The 15848-nt window shown below is 41.6% G+C and overlaps 1 protein-coding gene across 5 annotated transcripts in view; it reads right to left on the reverse strand.

Moving 5' to 3' along the window:
- Positions 1–15848, reverse strand: part of ARHGAP28 (Rho GTPase activating protein 28) — a 149586-nt gene that overhangs the window by 99737 nt on the left and 34001 nt on the right. Inside the window, exon 2 of one of the 5 annotated variants that reach the window (XM_024121074.2) lies at positions 7778–7957. The exons of the other annotated variants lie outside the window; for them this stretch is intronic. The gene's annotated coding sequence lies outside the window, so the exon portion shown is untranslated. The remainder of the gene's footprint in view (positions 1–7777; positions 7958–15848) is intronic. 5 annotated transcript variants of the gene reach the window in all.

The following is a 15848-nucleotide window of genomic DNA, read 5'->3' on the forward strand; positions in this document are numbered from 1 at the left end:
CTGAGGAGCCTTGACTAAGATGTGAGTAGCATTAGGGGACACCAGCAAGAGAAAATTAAGGACCTTAAGACTTGTAACTGAGAGGATGAGCCATCACTAGCCCCAAACCAAAAGGTGCAAAGGGAGGGAGAGGTTACCAGAACCAAAGAACTTTGAAGCTGGAACGGGATCTGTAGGACAGGGTCATGCAAAGAGCTGTGTTCTTGGCTATCTTGGATAGAGGAGCAAAGGCACTTCCTAGGGAGGGAGAGGGAGATAAATATCCGTCTCCCTCCCTTCGCAGCTTCTGATCCCCTCCCATGCCTCCCATTGGCCAGACGCAATTGGGACCTAGGGGACAAGGAGGTCTTGTTGATGAGCCCCCTAGAGCAACCCAGAGCACAGAAAGGAGAGTGGATTGAACAGCACAGGGAGCTAGCCGGCATAGGAACTTCAACCAATTTAGCAAGTTACTATTTCCTGTGGCTAAAAGTAAATACTCTTAAAACACAAAGAGTCTGGACTTGTCTAAGGAAGCTACATGAAAAAAAACTGCACCAGTCTGTGTTGATTCCGTAGGCAATCTTTAGGAGGAGAAGACTCTCAAGGGGCTTGTTAAGTAGGGGCAGCTTTAGAGATAAAAGAAAAACAAGCTGACTGCCTGAGGCAAGGGCAGAAAGGAAGTGCTGGGAAGCCATTAAAAGACCAGCCCAGGAAGTGAAGAATAGAGTGGGCCCAGAATCTCTTAGAGAAACAGGACCAGCAGGTTGGCGCTGGGGGCAGGCAAGCCGAGAGCCTTTGCTTTGCTCTCAGAGGCACTTTGCCTAAAAACTTGCAACTCCTTTTTAAAATGTAGATGCAATATCATTGGTTGAATTCCAAGATTTGGAGAAGAAAGCAGACCCAAGGAAAGTTAGAAAGAGTAAGCATCATAAATGCTAGCTCGTAAAAAATTCCAACCATTAGTCTGTTAGAGACATATGATTAAAATTATTTGTGTATGTATATATACATGTATTCTCATACATGGAGAGACACACACGGTTCCTCATTAGAGCTTTAATCAAGGCTCTTAGGAAAACACTAAAAAAAATGGGAAAAGCAACATCCTCATATTTAGATTTTCAACATGCTAAAAACCAGCATCTTTCACACTAAAAGATAGTGTCACCTCATCACCCCTGAGGGATGTGCCATGCTCCTGGTCAGTACAAAGTAGAGCAGTCCTTCCCAAGTCTGCAGGGCAGTCAGAAATGGCTGGACTCCCAATGAAGTGAGAACACAGTCTGGACCTTGACTGATGAGTGAGATTTGGTTGCCTTTTGCCAGGATGATATGATATACTTTTTTAAAAAATTTTATTTATTATTTTTTGGCTGTGTTGGCTTTCTCCAGTTGCAGTGAGCAGGGGCTACTCTTCATTGCGGTGCACGGGCTTCTCACTGCAGTGGCTTGTCTAGTTGCGGAGCGCGGGCTCTAGGCGCGCAGTCTTCAGTAGTTGTGGCTCGCAGGCTCTAGAGCACAGGCTCAGTAGTTGTGGCACACGGACTTAGTTGCTCCGCAGCATGTGGGATCCTCCCGGACCAGGCCTCGAGCCCGTGTCAGGCCTCGAGCCCGTGTCCCGCCTCGAGCCCGTGTCCCGTGCATTGGCAGGTGGATTTTTAGCCACTGCGCCACCAGGGAAGCCCGATGATACGATATAATTTTGACTGATGTGTTCCCCTCTTCACCACCTCCGCCCCCTTCCCTAAACCCATATTCCAAGAGATTTGGGGGGGGGGGGCGGGGGCTAGTTCACCACTTGCCCCAGGGGGAATTGTCAGGAGGAAAAAGAAAGAAAAGAAAACGCAGTAAACAAAGATTCCAAGTTCTTGGCTCTAGTTCAAATGAGAGACAAAAATAATTTTGAAAAGAGATATGAACTGGCAGGAGAAGTTTTTTATCTGTTGTTTTTTTTTGTTTTGTTTTTTCTTTATTTTTTAAACCACCCCACTCCAAACTGGGAAGAAGGGAAAATTTAGAGAGGAAAAAGAACATTATAAGCAATTAGAGGCTGTGCATTCAGTATCCCATCCTCAGAATAAAGCCGCGATGTATCAGGTGGGAGGTGGGGTCATCACAGTTTTCTCTCCAAATTTGGGGAGGCTCTGGGAGGACACCTGCTTCCTGCTTCCCTTCTTTAATCATTAAAGGCAGCGGCAGAGACATCCCTTGGGACAAGGGCAAGAAGAATCAGGATAGAGGATCCTGGTGGGCTAAGGCAGATGGGGTCAGGAGTTCCCTGCCTTGCCTATGGGTGCTGATTTTAGCTGAGAGACAGAAAGAGGAGATTGATTGATTCTATGTCTAACAGACACTCCTGGCTTGAGGTAAGAGTCCTGATAGCAGGGGCTGCCTAGCAGGTGGCCAGGTGGGAGCCACGCCTGTGCCCATGGATCCATATCTGCATCCCAGGAGCACTGCCCCCAACTCCACTGGGGTCAGGGGGTCAGCTCTGGGCTCCAAGAAGTCAGGGGAGGGGAGTCTGAGTCCCAAGTGCCTGACGGCCTCTATAGAGGTACTCCTTATAGCACCAGTAGGGAGGGGAACGAGGAGGATGGAGGGGAAAGATCCTGAATATTCCTGAATCTTAACCGGAAGCAACTTACTCCAAAATTGGATGTGGCTGACTGGCTGTGGCTGTGACTAGAGTAATTTTTCCTGCTATCTGTCAAAAATACGGGATTAGAGTTAGAATACAAATTTTGTTGCCAAAATAAAGAAAATTCTATTCTGTGACTGTGAAATTCATGTGCATTACAAGTGACTGATTTTTCTCAGCCTCACTGCTTAAATGTTGTATGTGAATATTCAGTCAAGGTCAAATTCTATCCAGGAAAAGCAGCCCCATGGTCTCACTTGGGCCAACAATGGAGAAGCAGATTCTTGTTGGCCATCTGGCCTTCATCTTAATCTCACCTGAACTCTGATTTAGAGCTGGGATGGTCTCATAGGTCCAGTCCATGCTCTATAAGTGGCAGCCCTGCCTGGAAGCACCTGTCTCTCCAGGTACCTGGTCCTGCCTGAGAGGTGACATGCACAGCCAAGTCCCGCTAACACATGTCACGTGGCTGCCAGCTCCCCTGATCACAGGCAGGGTCTGACTCTTCTGCTTGCCTCTCCTTCCCAACATCTTACTGCAGCCTCGTATTCCCCCTGCAGTTTCCCAAACTATCCCAGTTCCTAAGGATCTCTTTTACGTAAGCTAGGGGCTCTGGAGTTCCCTGACAGTGATATTTTGGGTTCTCTTCTATTTACTTTTGTAGTGGGATGGTTGCATTTCTCCCAGAGGGTTGTTAGAAAGACACACATTGGCCAGAGTAATTGTGAAGCAATAAAGAAATGTCAGAGGTCTGCTCGAGTCTTGACAAATGGATTTTCATCATTAACTAAACATCTTTCCTGATAAGGAGGAGGATGATGTTTCCCTTCTTCTCTCACAACAGCGGCCCCTAAACACACACACACAAGCTCGCACACATACAAGCAACAAAATTTACATATTACTGGGGAAGAGGAATAGATAGATACTATCTCTTCCTTCAAGAGAGTCAGTCAGAAAGGACGTAAAAATGGTCAGAGTAGAGAACCTGGGAGCCCCGGCAACGAGGAGAAGTGGCCTGCCTGCGTTGTTCAAAGTCCTGCAGCTACTTCCAGCAAAACCTCAGAGCTCTTCTACGACCTCCAGACTGAAAAACACAGACAGGTAACAAATTGTGCCGCTCACTCAGCACTGTGTGGGAGCGAGTGCCCAGGCCTCTCAGGCAAACAACGTTTGGTTCACATTCCCAGCCTGCCACGTACCGGCCGTACAAACTTGGGGAAGACGCCTGGCCTCCTCGTGCCTCAGTTTCCATATCTGTAAACGGGGGATAACCACCTCTGCATGGATTCTTTGTGAAGATGAATAAAACGGTATTTGTAAAATGCCTGCACACACTCTAATTCCATTCCTACCATGATCACCAAAACCTACGGATTTGTAGCGGTAGATGTTTTGATAGTTCACGCACTTCCAATGCTTTGAAAATTACACTACTTCTTGAAAAAGTTTGAGATGGGTTTGTCTCACGTTGATGTCTGATTTTTTTTTTTTTTTTTTTTTTTTCGGTACGCGGGCCTCTCACTGTTGTGGCCTCTCCGGTTGCGGAGCACAGGCTCCGGACGCGCAGCCTCAGCGGCCGTGGCTCACGGGCCCAGCCGCTCCGCGGCACGTGGGATCCTCCCGGACCGGGGCACGAACCCATGTCCCCTGCATCGGCAGGCGGACTCGCGACCACTGCGCCACCAGGGAAGCCTGTCTGATTTCTTCTATTTCACAGATTAGAAAGCAGTTTTTGAAGGGACTGTAACTTCTGATTGGTAAGGGATCTCCACAGACTTGCCTAATTCAAAAGGAGACTGTGCTTTAGGGTTTTTGTTTTGTCAGAAGGAGGAGGAGGAGGAAGGGCAGAAGCAGAAGCAACAGCAGCAGGAACCAGAGATGGACCAAGTGGTAAATCCTGTAATACGTGAACTGAGCCATACGAGACATGCACACCTACTGAATAATTTGAGGTTGTCAAAAGAATGAAAGATGACTGATGTATACTCTGCTAGTGTATAAAAACAATCCTCTGAAGCACATGTGGCTCCGCTGGCCTCCACGGTAATTATACTGCTACAATACAAGCGCTTGGTGTGGACTACGCCTACCGCTCCTGTGCGTGCCCTACACCAGCGCTGAAGGTGCCTGGTCAACCAGCAGGCTCCCTAAACTGCCTCAGCAGGCGGCACTGGCATGTGGCTCCTGTCTCCTTATCTCCAGGACTCCCTTTGAAGTTTATGGAAGCACTGTTTGGAATTAGCACTGCAACTCATGGAACAGGAAGAAGAACAGGGTGAAAACATCTATATAATCACCTACCTATTCCAGAAGTTTCAGGTAGTCAAATACCACTTCGGTACACAAATAACTGAAATACTGTGCCTTCTGTCTTTTTAAGCAAAATAATGGACGTTTCACGTCCCAACTTGTGATTTTTGTGAAGACCAAGCTGGATTCTTGGAAAGTCTAAAACAGAGATCTGCATTTTTAGCAGGAGATATCCTTTACAAATCTGGCCCCAATTTTACTACGTATTTTCATAAGAGAAAGAAAAAAGTTGAAGTCTTCATGTTCATTTGCTTAACTACATCTAACAAACAGAAAGGGAGTAACACAGACCTTCAAAGCTAACAGAGACAAGACCTGTTTACTCTGCTCACTTACAAACCCTGAGTTTGTTTGGGACCTGAGCTCTGTAAGCCTATCATTATTCATCACTCAAGTTACCTAGCAATGAATGTCCACCTCATCAGTGCTCACATTGTCCAGATACTCCTCTCAATAGTTTTTTCCCCTTAAATAATCCACAGGCTTCTCTATCACTATGAAACAATTCCCTTTTTCTCAAAGCCTCCTTCGTTCTGTTTAGACAAGCACTTGGGGGCAATTGTTGGTGCAATCTTCTCTCTGTCAGTGGTCTTACTGCCAGGTCACAGGATGCCTTCAGAGAGACCTGAAAGGCTTTTGCACTCTGTCTCCCAAGACAGTAAATTGCCCAACACCCCCCCACCCCCCCACCACCCCCCACCCCATCTTTCATGTAACAATACTGCACATCTTGACTAAGCTGCCTTCAATCTCTGCTTTTGGAAAATTTCCAGGCAGGGTCTGTGTTTACGTCAGCAAGACTGATTTCAAAACCATCTCTGGGGTTTTAAACAGGCTTTGAAACACAGTCTTGCACTCAACTGGGGTCAGTAGGAGGCCTTCCAGTAAATCTGTTATTTCACTTTATCATTCTACTTATTGCAGAGGGGCACTGATTTCCTTTTAGCTCATCTTATAAGCTATTTTGTTATTTTTCATAAAATTTCTGCCAGAACCTTGGCTATTAGAGCCTTGCATTATTATGCCCACTGTCTTCAGAATTCCTTATCTGCAGAGATTCTGCTTGTTTGGGTAAGCTAAGTGTTGTTGTTCTGTTTTCCATGGTTGTTTTTTAACTTTAGGATCATAAAAATAAAGTCCTTCAGAGTCATATCTTGTTAAATTTGCCTTTGATTAGCACAGCTGCTCTTCAATTAATCCCTCGGCTTAGAGTTTAACAAGGGCCTTACAAAACTTGTAAAAGATGGGACATGTACAGAGGGGGCAGGGCAGGGGTTTGTGATTATATGCAGAACTACAGGGCCTATCACAATGAAACTGTAGAATGTGAAACTGAAAACAATTTCTAAATATGCAAATTCCTTATTACTTGCAAGATTTAAAGTTAAAGGCTTCTTATTTAGCAGTAAGTGTGAAATTATTTTCACAAACGAGTACATCAAGCCATTGCCACAATCCTAGACATCATGCCAGACATTTATCCCCTATCATGAACCTTGGTTTTGCTTACCACCCCGTGAAATCTGTGATAAAACTAAAAAAAAAAAAAAAATTTCCCCACACTATACCCCAAAAAACAATATTGCATTTGGGTAGGCTTTCTTACCACACTCTAATCTAAAAAGGCTCATTGAGGCCAAAGTAGACTTTACCTTTGATTACAAAATACACTAGTAAAACAATTTAAAAACAACAAAGAAACTATAAACACACTTGCAAAATATAAAAATGATGCTACTTACCTAAAAAAAAAACAAACCAGAACACAGTAAAGCAAATGATTCTAATCCAATTTAAAGGAAATGAATTTCAAATAAGCAACAAAACCATCCTTCCTGATACTTGCACTTCCCTCTAAAAGACAACACAAAGGACAAGAAAAGGAATACAAGGAAAATAAAAGACCAGCAAGGACCCTTGACAACATGGCTGTATGGATAACAATGCTCTAACAATTAAACATGAAACAAGGTGAACAGATATTATGGAAGTCTTTCTGGGAAGAGCATGCACTTGTGTTTACTGAAGTAGACCCTCTGCTTGCGATTAATCAGAGGAATTTTTGGCTTTGAGTGTACACTCTATAACTCAGGCACCAATGTCTCGAAGAAGGTGCATAAGAGAGGAGCAGGCAGAGGCCAGGAAAAGATCAGAAGAAATGGACAGAGGCAGATCACACAAACCCCCCGGCCAAATGAGGGCAGGCACATGATGAGAACGCCTTCCTCACCCACATGTCTTCTCTTGGACCAAGGCAAGGAACACAGCCATTTCTGGTTGGTGCCCTTTATCCCAGCACTGAAAACAAGAGGAAAGGCTGGTAGCCCCACCAAAGAAATATTTTAATTCCATTAAAGAGTGGAAGAGCTTGCTTGAGTAATGGAGTCTACCTCAGTTGATGTTTCTAAAATTAGATAATCATCTGGAAAGATTAGATGAGATAGTTGAAAGGCTCCTGCTCAAAAACAGGAACTGGAATCAAAAGGTCTCTAAGCCATTCCTTTTTATGCATCTATCAAGATCCCATTTTAACTAGTCTTCCCAAATTAGTAACAAGGCTTATCTACCTCCCTTCTATATTTGAGCTTTAGAAACTTATTTTCACACCACAACAAAATTTTTGAAAGGTTAAAAAGTAACAGTTTACTTGCACTTAACATTATGTACCAATAACCTACTAATAAAACTGTGAGCCCCACCCATGTATTCACCTAAAAATGGATTTAAAACAAACAAAAAAAGCTATAGCAACCCTTTCCTTTCTCCTTTCCTCTTTTAAGTAAAAGAAAGAACCAGTCTGCAGAAAGAAGTCTGTGGCCCAACTTATTGGTTTAGGAAACTTACCTTTCAGCAGGTTGAAAGTCTCATGGATGATATTCTTAAGGGAGAAGCACAAGACCTCTCTGTGGCCCGGTGTCCTCATGGCCCAGAGGTGGGGATGCCACCCTCCAGCCCACGTGCACCCTCACACCTGCAGAGCTCGGCCTCCACCTCGGAGCAGGACCTCGCCAGCTGCCTCCAGCCCTGCAGGGCCAGAGAAACAAAGGGCAGGGGAGCGTCTCATCTGAGTGGAGAACAATTCCCACGGCATGGCAGCCGTTTAAAGAGGGGGTGTCTGCAGGACGAAGGCTGCCTCAGAGCCTTCCTGTTTGTGTCCCAGCTCAAATTTTCATCCATTTCCTAAGGAAGACTGCAAAGAGTAATCAGCCCTGAGAAGGCTGAGGTTTATGAAAACCCATGCGGGGTGCAAGGGCAATTTTTAGAAACACTTTTACCCTTTCCTTCTTTTCTCCACTAAGTAGATATGAGGCTTTATTAAAAGTACTTTTAAAGTCAAAAGCAAAAGCTGTATATGTTGTGATCTGGTAAAAGTTTTTCTACTCCTGAAAGATTTTTCACCTGAAATGTAGAAAGGAAAAAATTTGTGGCTGATTAATCCAATACGTATCAAGTAATTAATAATGCAGAGGAAAACCATGCAACTTTTGGTCAAAAAGCAAGGGTTTGAGTCGAAAAAACCTTTACCATTTACTAGCTTTAAATAAAGAAATGCACTCAATCCCTCTGGGCCTCAGTTTCTTTGTCCGAACAAATGGGACTAATAACATGTGCTTTACATGTCTATTTGTGAGAACTGCATAAAATGACTGGAAGAGACCCCATACTTTGCCCTAAAAGGTCAGAGCACGCTGTCATTACATCACGGTATCCAATTTCCCTGTGGCCGTTACATAATATGAGACATTAGTAGTTGGCAAACAAAGAGCTAATACATCTCCTCACTTCTCTCCAAAATTATACTGTATATGTATTTGTTTGCTTGTGTATTAGCTGACTGGCACGCACGTTGCCAGAGGGCCAAAGACCTCATTGGTAATGCTGATTTAACAATATCCCCAGTACCAAGAACAAGTCTTCACATTTATTAACATGCAATAAATATTTGTTAAGTAAATGAATAGATAAATGCATAATTTGAGGCAAAATCAAGCACAATGCTCTACAAACAGTAAGCCTGTAACAAATACTTATTAGTGAATGTACCACCACTTTTTTTTTAACAGAAAAACATCCCAGTAAAAATGCAGTGTGATAGAATTTTAAGACACATTGGAACTCTGAAAAACATCTGAGATAAATATGACTCTATGTTTTGTTAGATCACCTTGTTCAAATATATTATTAAGATGGTTAATGTACAAACTTCTTACCTCATGGATATTAGGTACGATATCCAATATGAATTAATTCGCTGAAAAAGTTTACCTTAGTTTGTACCTAAAATCCTTCCTCAGGCCTGTTTTTGTTCAAAGTGGAAACTCTCTTTTCGCTGTTGCCCTTTAAGTCCTAGCTCGGTGGCAGTGGGATTGATAAGGATTCTTTTTTTTTTTTTTTTAAGAGCATTACCCAGACAAGAAGGATAAAGATGTGTGGTCCCTTGTGGCTCTTATGATCCAACTACCAATGTTTAATATAACATAACAACATGCCGGGAGACAGGAGAGTCTCAGGGATCTGAAACAACAGATTTAGTTTTGAGCCTTCACATCATTGCCTGAATCCAGTTCAGAACAGTTCAGGCCACTAGAGACTAAAAATCAATTCTCTGACGGCTGCTCATTAATCGATTATGTGTAAAGAAGAAAGCGACTATAGTGGATATTTGTTCACTTTATAAATTACGAAGAGAGGAAAGATCCTGAATCTTAAAAGATCATGTGAAACGTAATTCCCTCTTCTAAGGATTTCTCTTGCTTTGCTTGAGAAATAGGACCCTCCTGCCGCGTCTCTTCTCCTTTCGCGTCTCTTCTCCTTTCCTCTCTGCCCTCTCTCGGCTCCTGCTTTATAGATAGGACGAGCTATCCCACTACATACAGATCTTTTCACAAGCATTAAAAGTGCCATATAAAGATTTTAAGTTGCTCGCTCTGAATGAAGTCATTTTAGTTCCAAAATATGAGGAAGCATCTCATAAACATTGAACCTGAAAGTTCTACAGCTTTTGGCCAACGAAAAGGCATCTCTGAAGAACAGAGAGTGATGATCAAATAAAATCAGAATTTATTACCTTTAACAAGTATCTATTCTGTTTTTCTAAGTTCAGAATTTCAGACACTGACGATATTGTTCGCTACATCCCTCCTCCTCCTTCTCTCACACAGCTCCCCCAGCGCTAGAGGCGTTTTTAACTGAGCAATTTAAGATTTTAAAGAAGGTTTGAAACCGATTTTTGATAGCTTCCAGCAGCAAGCCTTTCTCACCGTGCCGGTAGCTTCCAGCCTGACAAATACCAGTCAGCCTGGGACTTGTGAGTTCAACCACGAGGGTTATCAGATGCGCTTAAATGCCTCAGGGAACAGGTACAGCTGACACTGGGGGAGGGGCTGAATTGTGGAAACCACCATCCAGTAGTCAAGCTGCTTCTTCATCCAATAAAGAAAGAACTTCTTTAAGAAGAGTTCTTCAAGAAGCTCTGACATCCTCCCCTGGGGCTGCTGGTGTACCCCACTAGCTATTTGCTATAAAATAGTTTTATTGCCCTAGTAACTAACAGACTTAGTCAAGATATCACTGTGTATTTGGTTAACAAATAAAAAGATAAGTTCAAATTACTGATTACAGGGTCTTGTTATTTCTATCATTATTTGAGATCACATATCTTATTTTAATAAACATTTATCTAATGCTACAGAAAACATAAAAATCAATCTTGTAAGGGACAATAATTTATAGGCATGAGTAAAAGGAGCAAATATCATAGAACACATTATCCCAAAGTCTATCATTACTAGGTATGTACACCGGACAACAGAACAATAATAAATATTTCCTTTTTGCCATCTGTTGTTTTATAGGACAGATTTCCTGTCAGCTGACTCAAATAAGTAAAACAAAGTCACACTGAAAGATTAATCTTATTGATAAGGATGTATTTTGATGGCAAGCTAGTTCTAAGAGGTTAGGGCTATTTCTTTTCCAAAATGAGAAACAAAGAAGATAATATCTTTTCCTCCTTTCCTCCTTCTCAACTGGATGTGGGCAAGGGCTCTGCTAAATGCTTTAAGAACATATGATGTGTAAGCACAGGGTTCCTATCCTCAATCAATTCATGAACTGGTAAGACAGGTACAGAAATATCTAGTACAAGGTAGTGTGTAGCAAAAGAGAAAGGAAAACCTCAGATCAAGAGTGCAGGGCATGGGGACTTCCCTGGTGGTGCAGTGGTTAAGAATCCGCCTGCCAATGCAGGGGACGCCAGTTCGAGCCCTGGTCTGGGAAGATCCCACATGCCGCGGAGCAACTAAGCACTTGCACCACAACTACTGAGCCTGCGCTCTAGAGCCCAAGAGCCACAACTACTGAGGCTGCGAGCCACAACTACTGAAGCCTGCGTGCCTAGAGCCTGTGCTCCACAACAAGAGAAGTCACAGCGATGAGAAGCCCGTGCACTGCAACGAAGAGCAGCCCCCGCTCACCGCAACTACAGAAAGCCCATACGCAGCAACGAAGACCCAATGCAGCCCAAAATAAATAAATTTAAATTTTTTAAAAAAGGAGTGCAGGGCATGAAGCAAGGACACAAGTTCAATGGCTTTGCCACTTCCAAGCTGTTTGATCTTCGAGAAATTTGTTAATCCCTCTAAGCCCTGCTTTTCTCATGGATAATAAGATAGAGATCATACTAGTACCTGCCTCCTAGGGTCCTAATGAAAATTAAATGAATTTATGAATGCCCTTAACAGAATGACTGGATTTTGGAAGTTATCAATAAATAGCACTGATGCAGAAGAAAAAAATTAAAAGAAATACTTAAATTACCCTGGACATTCAAAGGAGAAAGAAAATTCCATCCATAAATAAAATAAGAGACAGAGGATTTTGCAGCTGAGAAACTGCTCTAGGAATAGGTTGAATGTACAGGCTGTCCTTGACTTATATCCCCTCAGTGTGAAAGATGATTGAGAAAAAGTACCTGGAAAGAAGAGGGGCCACAGCCTCCTTATCTCCCAGATGCCATGCCCCCCTCTTTTCTGGAATGCCCACCCATGGTCCTGTGTGCAGTCTCAGCCTGTGCCATCCAGGGCACAGTATATGGCCTTGGAGCCTCTTCTCTCTCCCCCCAAAATTGCTTCTCTCTCAACAACAGAGATACTCTCAAAGACTACCTTAATGTCTAGGAGAAAACATCTAGAATATTCATAAAAACAGAAACTTCTGTTTCTGGCCATGATGCATTAACTGGGACTGGATCAGCCTTCGTGCCTAAACAACTGGAAACTGGATAAAATACAGGGAAAACTGTTTACAGATACTAGACAAAAGGAAGCCCAAGATGTGATCCCTGAGAGAAGGGGAACAACTTAGGTGAGTCTGATGGTTAACCCAGCTTGCAGAGCAGTGAGAGGAAACCCAAGAACCTGGGTCTCACTGAGTAAAGGGGACACAGAACAGAGTTCACAGAGGCAAAGGCAGATGGAATTTTATAGAAAAAGTACCAGACAGGAAGGATCTATACTGACAAAGAGCTCAAGAAATCCACACGGGGTATCCTTGAGTTTGTTGCTGAATATTAAGTTGCACACAGGCTGGGTCAACTTCATAACAATGGGCAAAAACAAATGAGGATCTACAAGATAAAAGATCCCCAGATCTGGCAAAGGGCTGGGAGCCACGTGAGTTTTTACCAGCCAGAATAGAAAGTCTTTGCTGAGCACCTGGGGCTTTAGGTCACAACCCCAGAAGATTTTTTAAAGTATTTGTTTAGTAATATGGTTAAATGAAGCCTAGAGTAAAGGTTACTACAGACCTGCCCTAACAAACCTTTTAAGAGAAAGACAACAAAACCTGGCACTGAATCAAAATAATACAAAAACAAAAACAAAAAACTGAAAACAAAACACCACCACCCCCCCACCAAATCTAGCATTCAGTAAAAAATTTACTGCACATGCAAAGAAGAAGGAAAATGGGACATAGACTTGGAAATGACAGAGCTGAGGAATTAGCACACAAGTACAATTATAAATATGCACAATATACTTAAGGATTTAAAAGAAAGATATGAGGAGATAAAAGGAAGATTAAAAGACAATGAGATGTTATGGAAGTGAAAGAAATATTTGAAATAAACAATATACCAGATGGGATTATCAGGACATTAATGAACTGCAGAAGAAACCAGTAAATTCAAAGACAAAACAATGTAGAAAATACCCAAATGTAAATAGAAAGAGGAAACAAAGCCTGAAAAAATGAACAGAGCCTCAGTGACTTGTGAGACAACAAAGTGGTCTAACACATGTGTTATCACAGTCCTGGGATGCAGGTGGGAATAAAAATGATAAAAACAAATGATGGCTAAAATTTTTCCAAATTTGATGAAAACTATAGACCAGAAATCCATGAAACTGAATGAACCCCAACAAAGATATACAAAGAAAACCAGAACCAAGCATATCATGAGGCAATTGCTGAAAACCAGAGATAAAGAGAAAATACCAAAGGCAGCAGAGTGGGAGAAAAAGACATTATGTACAAAAGAGCAATAAGAAGAATAACTGCAAACTTCTCACTAGAAACCACACAAGCAAAAATCAGTAGAATGACATCTTTAAAGACCTGACCGGAAAAAAAAAAAAGAAAGGTCAACCTAGAATTCTATATCCAGTGAAAATATCCTTCAAAAAATGAAGACTAAATAAATACTACATTACACAAACAAAAGCACAGAGAATTCATGGCCAACAGATTTGCACTACAAGAAATGTTTGAGCAAGTTTTTCAAGAAGAAAGAAAACACCAGATGGAAACTTGGACTTACATAAAAGAATTAAAAGTGTGGGAATTTGTAAGTATGTGGGTACATACAAAATAAACTATTTCCTTATTTCTTTATTTCTTTAAAATGAAATTGACCATTTAAAACAAAATAATGTATTGTTAGGTTTTTGACATATGTAATAAATATAATGTATGACAATATCACAAAGGAAAGGAAGGAGAAAATGAAAGCATAAAGTCATGAAGCTCTTACATGACTCATGAAGCTCTTACATGACACATGAAGCAATACAATATTATTTGAAGGTGGTATATGATAAGATAGAGTGGCGTACTGTAAACTCTAGAGTAATGACTAAAAATAATGAGCAAAGAACTGTAAGAAAGCGAGGAGATAAAATGGAATACTAAAAAAATACTTAAGTCATCCCAAAAAAGGCAAGAAAAAAAGAGAGAAAAGAGAAGGAGAACAGATGAGACAACTGATGGGAATATACTGTATAGCACAGGGAACTCTACCTAATGCATGGTGGTAAACTAAATGGGAGGGAAGTCCAAAAGGGAGGGGTTATCTGTACGTGTATGGCTGATCCATTCTGTTGTGCAATAGGGGCTAACATAATATTGTAAAGCAACCATAATCCAATAAAAATTAATTTTAAAAAATAGAAAACATACCACAAGACATTAGACTATGCACAGCCATACATGCTGTCTACAAGAAACACACTTTAATTATAAAGACACAGAGTAAAAGAAACACACCTAAATTATAAAGACACAGAGTAAAAGCAAAAGGATGGACTAAGATATGCCATGCAAACAATAAATAAAAGCTTGGATGGCCATGTTAATTCAGACAAAGTAGACTTCTGTGTTAATTTGGGTCCTGGGAAAGAAGATGTCAAGACTGAATCAGAAGTTCAAGAGATTTATTGGGGGAAACACTTGTGAAAGATAAAAGTAAGAGGGAATAGAATTGAGCAGGGTAAGGCCTTCAGACATGAATGCGGATCTGACACCTGTGAAAGGAGAGAGGGAGAAAGAAGGTTTGGGTCAGAGGAGCCTGAGACTGCAGGCTCTGTGAAAGTCTTAGCCAGGCTGATGGGGAGTCCCCAGCTGAGACTGCCCATCGGAAGAGCTGGCTTTGGGCAGAAACAGCTGGGGTCAGTTATGAGCTGGCAGCACCATGGGGAGAACGTAACCACGGTGGGGATATGTGGCAGATCCCCAAACTGTGGCAGCTGAGGCTGTGGGCTAAGTGTACTACTTTGCGGAAAGGAGGTCTGAAGAGCACAGCTCGATGGCTTCCACACCTTTAGAACCAGAGGTATGACCAAGGACAAGGAGGAATATTTCTTAATGATAAGACGCTAAATTCAGACACCCTAACAATCCTAAATGCACATGCACTGAAACACAAGGCTTCAAAATATTTGAAGTAAAAACTCTTAGAACTGAAAGGATAAACAGACAAAGCCCAGTTACAGTTGAATATTTCAACACTCCTCTCTCAGCAATACATAGAATAAGTAGACAGAAAATCAAGAAAAATATGGAAAACTTAAACAATACCATCAACCAAATTAACTTAATGGATATTTTTAGAATACTCCCACCCAAAAGAGCAGAATATATATTCTTTTTAAGTTCACAGGGAATATCACCGAGATAAATCATATGTCAGGTCATAAAACAAATTTTGATAAATTTTAAAGGATTTAACTCATACAAAGTATGTTCTTTGACCACAAAGGAATTCATTTAGAAATCAGAAAAGAAAGATATCTAGAAAATCCCTAAATATTGAAAGTTAAAGGCACACTTTTAAAAAACCCACAGATCAAAGAAGAAATCCCAAGGGAAAGTAGAAAATATTTTTAACTGAATAATAAGAAAACTACAAGATATCACTATTTGTAGAATACTGCTGAAGCAATCCTTAGAGGGAATTTTATAGCATTAAATGCTTGTTGAAATAGAATAGAGGTCTATAATCAATGATCTAAAGCTTCTACCTTAGGAAGCTAGTAAAAGAAGAACAAATTAAGGCCAAAATAAATCAAAGCAAAGAAATAATTAAGGTAAGAGTGAACAAAAATCAATGAAAGAAAGAGTAAACAGGTGAATAGAT

The sequence above is a fragment of the Physeter macrocephalus genome, chromosome 19 (genome assembly GCF_002837175.3).
Source record: "Physeter macrocephalus isolate SW-GA chromosome 19, ASM283717v5, whole genome shotgun sequence".
Lineage (NCBI taxonomy): Eukaryota > Metazoa > Chordata > Mammalia > Artiodactyla > Physeteridae > Physeter > Physeter macrocephalus.